Source organism: Rhinichthys klamathensis, unplaced genomic scaffold, assembly GCF_029890125.1.
Source record: "Rhinichthys klamathensis goyatoka isolate OS25496 unplaced genomic scaffold, OSU_Roscu_1.1 h1tg000422l_1, whole genome shotgun sequence".
NCBI lineage: Eukaryota > Metazoa > Chordata > Actinopteri > Cypriniformes > Leuciscidae > Rhinichthys > Rhinichthys klamathensis.
The window spans coordinates 2,150,615-2,159,482 of record NW_026606920.1 but is presented as its reverse complement, the minus strand read 5'-3'; the positions used below and the strand labels follow the sequence as shown (position 1 = coordinate 2,159,482).

Sequence of the window (8,868 nt, the reverse complement as noted above, 5' to 3'; positions counted from 1 at the left end):
GTGTGATAGAACTGTCGGCTGGTTCAAGAGTGGGTCATCTAGGGCTTTGCCTCATGGGACTGGAGGCTGAATGTCACTTGTAATCTGCTCTCTCAGTGTCAACAACACAATGTCTGGCGGCTTCTTCAGCGCAGCGTGTACTTCTCTTGGAACAACAAACCCACATACGGAGAGCATATGCTAATGCCTCACTCAGCATTTCCAATAAGCGTATTGATGATTCAAAGCCTGATAAAGAAAGAAAACATTAAGTGAGTAAAATGAAGATACATATGGCATCATTCCATATCAGTTCACAGTGGCATTTTTGAGATGACGTTAATTTTGTTTTTTGTTTAATTAAGCATATGCATTATTTCTTAAAAATGACAGCAAAAGGATTTCACACTGTATGATTTCAACAATTGTTAATAGGTCTTGAATTTAGTGATGTAAAATGATGTTGAGTCTGCCTCTGCCTGACAACAAGAATTCCAATTTTCAGCTCAGTTTAGCTGTTGCTTGGTAACAGGAAGGTCTGTGAAGTGAAACCCGTCAGAAGCCTGGGCTGCGAACAGTCCCCCTTTGAGAGGGAAATATCACTAATATCTCTTAATGTCAAATGTTTTTCCTCTTTGAACACGATAAGGGAAAGATAAACGATTAATTAGTTTAAGAGATTTGTTTAATGACAGTCATGTGTTAGCCTACATGTATTTATGATTGAACTGAATGATGAATAACCACAATTTCAAGGACTTTATTGAGCAGCTCTTCAAATTAGCCAGTTAAAGCATGTGATTGGAACAACAGTAGCAAATGTTATATGACAACATTTTTCTTCTTAGTGAAATAGATTTTTTTAGCAGTAGCCTATGATGAAAAAGATCATCAGTCCTCTAAACAAGTTTCATTATTCAGACAAGTGAACAGAAATGTTGTAGTAGCCTACATTATAGTCATTCGAAAATCAAGCTTTACTCGAACTATTCATTAAAGAGTTTATCACATCCACACCTATAGGTGGCGTGACTCGTGCAATGTGTCTTATAAGCTTTATGCCAGACACATTACAGAAATTAATATTAATAATAATTATAATAATTCATTACATTTATATAGCGCTTTTCTATCGACCCTATAGACTCTATAGTAAAATAATAATAATAAAGTAGCATTTTCCCATTTGCAATTTCATGTTGAAATTGGCAATTGAACCAGGCATAAGTTAATTAAATAAATAAAAGTAGCTATAGGTAACTATAGGTATAAGCATTAGCCTGTATTGGTAGTAGCTCTATTAAATTAGTAACTCTACAAGTTTTTTTCTTTTCTTTTTTTTCCTTAAAAATATTCAAATACAGTAGACAGAAAACGGAAACACCTGTCCAAAACATTATTAGGTTTAACACGAATATTTTTACCCAGAGGTCAAGTTCATTATTTATGCTTGACATTTCATGTAACGGACCACAAACTGCGCTCATCAGCTGAATGTGGTAAACGTAGCGGTCCCTTTAAGAAAATTGGACAGCAGTATTTTGAAAACAGGGGGAACTGTTATTTTAAACCTGAACAGTCACTGAACAAAGGGTACATTTATTGCAAATGTAATCTATGTATAATTGAATGGACTCATTTTCCCTTTACTGCAAAACTGAGGATCAGCTAATCAAGTTAACGAAAGATTATATCGTTTGTTTGACCGTCCACCCCTCTTTCGCACAACGGTCTATTCTGGACCCAAGGCTCATGATGCAGTGGGATTCAATAAGCTGGTACGGTGCTGCCCAACGCAAGGTTTTCAGCTCCAGTCGATTGTGAATGACACGGAAATATACTGCAGCATCCTCATTCATTTTAAGTCTTCACGCGCAGATCATAAAGGTAAGTTCTTTGTAGTCAGTATCATTTTATTTCACGCTGTATTTAGGATGCGTCAGTCTCTGTTTAGACCTCATAACAGCCCATTCAATAACAGTCTAGCATCCCTCACCTATTGTTCAACTCCAGACATCCAAATTCCATGGACATGAACACTGCCAATGACATGCAGCATGTGGTTGTACTGTGTTGCGTTTATCTTTAGGGAATTTGATATATAAGCAGCATATCTAAAGAACCATTCGCTCAATATTGCTAGTGTTTGCATTATAATCTTCCTCCTCCTAACTGCATTTTGCAGTAAAGGTGGAAATCTTGCTGTTGTCATGAAACCGCATGGATTACAGAGCGGACAGACAATACGCTTGAAGTAACAGCAGGCTTTTCCCACCTTATATGACTTTCTTTTCTCCATTGTAACTGTCTGATAATGTAGGCTATTGTATGAGTCTGGCTTCTTGCAATGTGTTGAGCGGGCTATTGATTGTCTACCAGGACTGTTACTAATGTAGTTCCACTCCAGCATGCCAAACACATAAGACACATAAATGCCTTGTTCTTTCATCCCCCTCCTTGTGCATCCCTTAAAATTGGTCCTATTTTAAGATGTTGCTTAAATGTCTTGGGTCATTCTAAGCTTTTAATGGAGATTTGAAGGGAATCAGACAAGCCGTAATGACAGCTTGATTAAGTCATTCAGATATCCAAGTTTTGACAGGGTGCCTGTTGTAGCAGTCTAAAATGTGGCACTGGTGACCTGTTGTGTTTATAAGCACTTGTATAAAATACAGCTGCTCAAACCAGATTTAAAGGCTGTTTGACTAGAGTATGCTGTCTGTTTGGATTAGGATTGCTGTTTAAGGGGTTGGTCATAAGGTTGTCTACTTGCATCTCAAAATTCTTGTTTTGAGCATTAGTCATTAGCCAAAAGCTCACTATATTATGTCGTTCGGTTTGAGCAACCACAGACTAATGCTTGTTTTGAGCACAAGAAACTGCCCGTCACTTTTAAATACCATCTCTGTTGGTTCCCTCAGTAAAAATAGTCAGTTTAAACTCAACTGGTGGCAGGTCACAGGTCGTGGATAGCAGGGAAACAATGCTGGCATAGTTAGGATGAAAACATAAATGCATGAAATGGAAATTCACCCTATCTGTTTTCTGAATGCGTGTTATTGAGCTTATTATGAATGATTTATCAATTCGTATGTGTTTCATAGAAAAAAAACCCCTCGTAATTCTTAATCAAAGTGTTGATCTTCTGTTGAAACGACAGACTTCTCTCTGTTGACGTATGCTAGACTTCTCCAATCATTTAGCTTGCTTAAACCCACCCCTTTCTTACAATCAACTCGAGCTCACATTCAGGTCTGCCTCCATCCAATAAACAATAGAACCAAGTCCCAAACCAAGTTTTTTCTTTTGCGATAAGCCGTTTCAATCGGATGTACCTCACAATATGGAAGAAACAATCTGTCAATATTTCCATTACATCGCAACTTTAAAAGGGAAGAGAAAACGTTTTTGAATGTGTCTTATCTTAAAGAATGTGTGTCCAATCAGACTGGTATTTTGTCACAAATATGTCATATTAATATTTTTACATATTGTTGGGCTTATAAAGTTCCTGGTAATATTAATACATTACACGTTTAGTTTAATAATAGTTTCGTTATTTTATTTTATACGCTAAACAATTTTGATGTGAGTTGGGTCGCCAAAAGCTAGGCTTTGAAACAAAACCACTGGTTTAGGTAATGTAGGGATTGTCTTGCACAATTCTTGATTAACTTTATGCTTTAATTAGGCTGTTTGCTCTTTTTACATTTTGATTACAAGCTACATTGCATCAAACCTACAGAATTGGATTATAACACAACAGAAATGTAGTGCACTCTCCTTTGGCGGCGTAAAGATGGGATGTGGAATGAAAAGCTCAGAGCTGGAACAGTGTCATGGCATTGTAAAGCCATGATTATATGAGGAATGCCATGATGACTTCAGCAGAGATGCGGAAATGAACTGCGTTTAGAGGTAACAGATGAAAATGCAGTTAGAGTTTTTTTGTCAGCACTCCTCTCAGGGCTTGAGAAAATCAAGGGCTTTAGTACGGTCTCCTCTTTGGCCGAGGAATTGTCTTAAAAACAGCAGAGCAGTCTATGAATAGCTGACAGATTTTGACATCATATTGGCATCTTGCGTTACATGGTCGAGCCAGCTGCGATTGGATCATAATTTAAGCGGATGATCCAGTGGGTCATTCAGGGTGAGTTTTGTTGTTCACATGTGGAAAGTCTTGGGCTTTTTCAGTCTTCTCACAGTTTGAACGGTGAGTCACAGGGTAAATCATGAGAGTAATTAAATCCAGTAGGTATTTCAGCTTTTCAAATGCCTTCCTCTTTTTGCCATAGCAAAAGCAGAGAGTGAATTCAACCATGTTTTCTTTAAGACTACTCCCTTCATGCAGCCCAGTTCATTTGTGTCTGTCATGCAGTCCCTTACCTTTATATATGTAGACCTATTTGTTAAAGCTCCAGTCCCAACATGACATCATGACTTTGCGTAAACATACACGCCACTTTCAATTCAAGTGGCGTGTTATCTATACGCATTTTGAAATATCCGCGTGTATGTCCACGCCGAAATCTTTTGCGTGTATGTCTACGCCATTAAATGTCCGAGTGATTCCGCGTGTATGTCTACGCCGTTAAATGTCCGAGCGAAACGAAGCAAAATCTATATCTACATCTGTGGAGCGATATTTCTTTTCCTAGGATGGTAGGAGAAGACTCATAAATGGTATTAACCCCAGTGACGGGTAGGTTTAGGGACGGGGTTGGGGTAGGTCATATATTTATATATGCATAATACAGTAATATAACGTTAAGTCAAAGGCGTTGATAAACACGCTGAAAAGCGATTATGCGTGTTGATAGCACGCCAAAAATGGAAATACGAATTGGCGTGTCATACATACGCCATTTCATGAGATCAGTCTGCCAGTCCGTAACTTTTTTGGGTTAAAAATTATGTAAGTACATAACCAGCCAGTGTTCAAAACTATCTGCTTGCCTTAGCTCGATTCAAAGCGGTAAGCTTGTAATAATGTTTTTAATTTCAGTGGTACTGGTGGATTTCCGCGGGAAATTCGAGCATGTCTTTGCGTCATTACGTCACATCTGTACACATAAAGAAGGAGTCTCGGCTAGTAGGCTATATTGCAAGTAAGGATGTTGGAGGTGGAGATTTATAGCCTTTTCTCACAGCACTTGATATAATTAAACTTATTAATTTGATGGCGGATCCAGAAAGGTTCAAACGACAATCACCAGTGACAACAGATTCACCCAGTGTAAAATGCAAAATACTGTGGACTGAGAGTTTGGAAAAAGCGACTGCAACCGGCCCATGCGAAAACAAGGATAAATATCTGAAGGGCTTTAAATGTAGTCAGGCAATGCTGATGTTGAACATTAACAATTTGAGAACAAAGTATGATTTGCACGGTTTGACGTGATATGATAAGCGATCGTTAGATTTAATCAGTGCGATTTACTGCAATGGTTTTTTTCCCTTAGTTGGTCAGAAGAACAAAAGTGGATCTTACTTGTTCAGATGACATTTTAGGGTGAAAATTATTATGTTGGTCATACTTCCAAAAAGTAGAATCTGTGATTGCGAATGCCAGTATCCACACCGGCACGGTGACTGACAGCCGCACATTCTCCTCAAAACATTGTGTTCATCTGCGCTGTCATGTCGAGGTACAACTCACGTAAAGTTGATAATTCCACGAATAACTGCAATTGCAGATTTTGAACAGAGATGGCGACAAAGAGGAAAAACTGCAGAATGCAGCTTTAATATAAAAGCTTAATAACAGTTTACTATAAATCTATAACAATCTAAAAAAACTTTTACAAAAGGAAAAAGCATTCAAACTTTCAGCAAGATGTTTCCTTTTTGTTGTTTGATTAACATTAATGACACTGACGACAGCAGGTTTATTAGGCTGCTGTCACTTTAAGATCGAATGCACGGTTCCTGTTACATGCGTTTTCCTTCTCAACTGTTTATGTTCATTTAAGACATAAATTACTGTGTTCATGAAGATTCTTGCAAAGACGGGCATTTTGACACATTGTGTGTAACTGTTAAAGCCCAATTAGTAGGCTTGCTACGGTAGTCGGTGTTACCGGTGTTCAGGCGCAACACCGGTTTCATCACTTGTCCACCGCGACACCGCAAAAAAAAAAAAAAAAAAAAATATAGGCATATATTTATATATTTAACGCAATTACGCAGTAGGCGATCTGTTTTTTTCTGTCACCCGTTGACTACCGTTGTATGATCACGCTCTTATTAATGTGAATGATATTAAGCGCGACAAGACTAAAGAGACCGCGCTGTCCTGCCTACACACACACGCGCGCGCGCCCGACCCACAGAAAACACAGTATCTCTTTCGGATACTGTCCGAAAGAGAACAGTATCGAGTTCTCTTTCGGGCTTGAACAAACCATAACACACAAATTATGCCAAAATGTCAGTTTTGACGAGTGTCCTCATAAGAGCAGTCTTAAATGATTTAAATAAAGTCTTAAATTAACGTAGAGATTTGTGAGAAAATGGGACGCGTGTCAATCGCGTCTCTGTCAGGAGCGGCTGGTCTTAAAGTCTAATTAAAGTAAATCAAAGAACAAAGGTGGGAGAGTAAATGACTCACTCAAACCCGGAGCCAGGAGGATTATTAAACCGGTAGCCTAATAATCATGAATGCACTGCTATCTTTAACACATCTCCGGCGAACTGCTTCTTCACGCAAAAGAAAAACTCTTCATGAAGCGCAGTGAAATTCAGCGACCTGGCGTTTCCTGATGGATCGAGGTTGTTCGTTAACTTAACGTGCAACTCACGTAGCCTATAAGGACACTGTACGTGCTGACAGACAGGACCGAGCAGGTAATATTTAATATGAAACAAAGTCTCAACTTTCAAATTTGGTCAGTGACAGTCAAAGAAAATTAAACAATAGGCCTACCGCTTTGTGGCTCTGTGTCGTGAGAGATTGCCTCAGTTAAAGACAAGTTCAAATCCACCGACGTTAGTCTACTAATCTAGACTACTAAACTACTACTCTCCTGACTGCTTTGTCGGACAAAAATGGTGGATTTTGATTTGTCAGATCACATCAAACTCCCTGCGAAGGATGAATTGACGCTAATGTATAAGTGACAGTGAAGTGCACACTGCTGCAGTAGCACCGCGATGTAAAAAAAAATAGTTTAGTTTTCAAATGAGCGGCAATTCAGCGCACAATAACAAAACAGTGTTGCTCCGCACGACCACCATTATGCATGCATGCCCGTGCAAACGCGCGCATTTTACATGTGCCTTTAAATTAGCGATTTAAAAGCCCCCGCCGGTGATACCGGTATTACCGGTGTTGTAACACGTCGATTAACCGGTGTGAAAAAATCCTCACCATCACATCCCTATCAATTAGGCGGCAAAAAGAAGTCAGTTCAGTACTCGCATGCTCTATGAGCAGCGGCTTAATATGTGCATGTCTCTTAGACAGTGCTCAGAAACCATCTTTTTGTCAGAGCGCGCACATAGCAAAAGGAGTTCTCTTTCGCTGCTTATTGCATTCCAATGATTTAAAAAACTTTAAACCGCAGTGCTTAAAAACGCATGCAAAACGATAAGCTTTCATGACCACAGCAATGTCACGTGAGCGTCACCACAATAGAGACGATAGACAAAAATTTTACCGGTTAATCGTGTCTACCGGTATATCGAGGACCACCCTCACACTTAAATGTGTTTTGATGAGATTTAAGACAATTCTAAATCTTTTTTACATGGCCTGTAGCTTGACTGATTTCACAGCAAAACTAACTGGTTTGGATGCCCCCTGACCGAGTAGTTTCCAGTGGGTGATGAAACACTTTTGTGCCCAGGTTGCGTTATTGTGGTTTCATGTTGCCTTTGTATTGTTTATTCTCCAGGGGTGGTTTAGGCCCATCTGTCTGATTCTTCACATCAATAGGAGCCGCAGATGCATAGCCTGACCCCCAGCAGGCCTTTGTAATGTGCCCAGGCGTGGCGTGTGTTTGTGTTTGTGTCTGTGTGCATGCAAGTGGGTATATAGGCTCCATACTCGCTGTTTTGTTCAGGACGTGCCACCGGTCTGTTTAAAGGGGTCCTCTGAGTAGGTTGTGTTAGTCACTCACATCAGACAGGTGTCCTGTCAGCAGAACCACCGCTCTGTTGCCTGCATGCATTACTATCCATGCTCTGATTTTTCAGGGCTTGACTATAATATTTTTTTTCTGCTGATCCAGGTAGGTCGGTCGGTAGTTTAGATTAGTACTTGATTAGATGATATTTTCACTAGCTTCACTGCAATAAATGATACATTTTATTTTTAGCAAAATATATTTCATGTATTAGAAAGAAATTGATTTAGCTTTTTATTAAATATTAAGGTTTATTTATGAATCAAATAGGGGTACACCATATATTTGTACTACATTGGTTATTGGCTTATTTGAATTAAAGGGGTACTATTATGCTCATTTACAGGTTCATCATTTTGTTTATGGGGTCTACAAGAATATGTTTACATAATTTAATGATAAAAAACTCATAATTTTTCTTATAATTTACATTGTTGCAGCATCTGTTTTCTCCTTCTGTCTGAACGCTCTGTTTTAGTTTCGATTTCTTTAAAACCCGCCTTCTGAAAATCGCAGTCTGCGCTGATTTGTCAGCCAGTTATGATTGTCTACCACTTACAGCATGTATCGCAAATGTAACGCCTCTTCCATAAACGGCGAGCATCAGGTCCGAATGCTTCCTGAGGTGCTGCAAACCCTACTGTAACTACGTTAACTATGGCGTCAGTTTTGCCGTATCAGTTCGAGCCCGCGCCCGATAATGACAGTCAAGAAAAACAAGTTGATCAAAATGAAACAACTTTAGCAACCACGACTTGTGCAG

The 8,868-nt window shown here is 39.1% G+C and overlaps 1 protein-coding gene across 1 annotated transcript in view; it reads left to right on the top strand.

Annotated features, from left to right (window-relative positions):
- The first annotated feature begins 1,719 nt into the window (after positions 1-1,719).
- The window catches only part of fam110b (family with sequence similarity 110 member B), a 51,137-nt gene continuing 43,988 nt past the window's right edge, over positions 1,720-8,868 (top strand). Inside the window, exon 1 of the mRNA XM_056235564.1 lies at positions 1,720-1,866. The gene's annotated coding sequence lies outside the window, so the exon portion shown is untranslated. The remainder of the gene's footprint in view (positions 1,867-8,868) is intronic.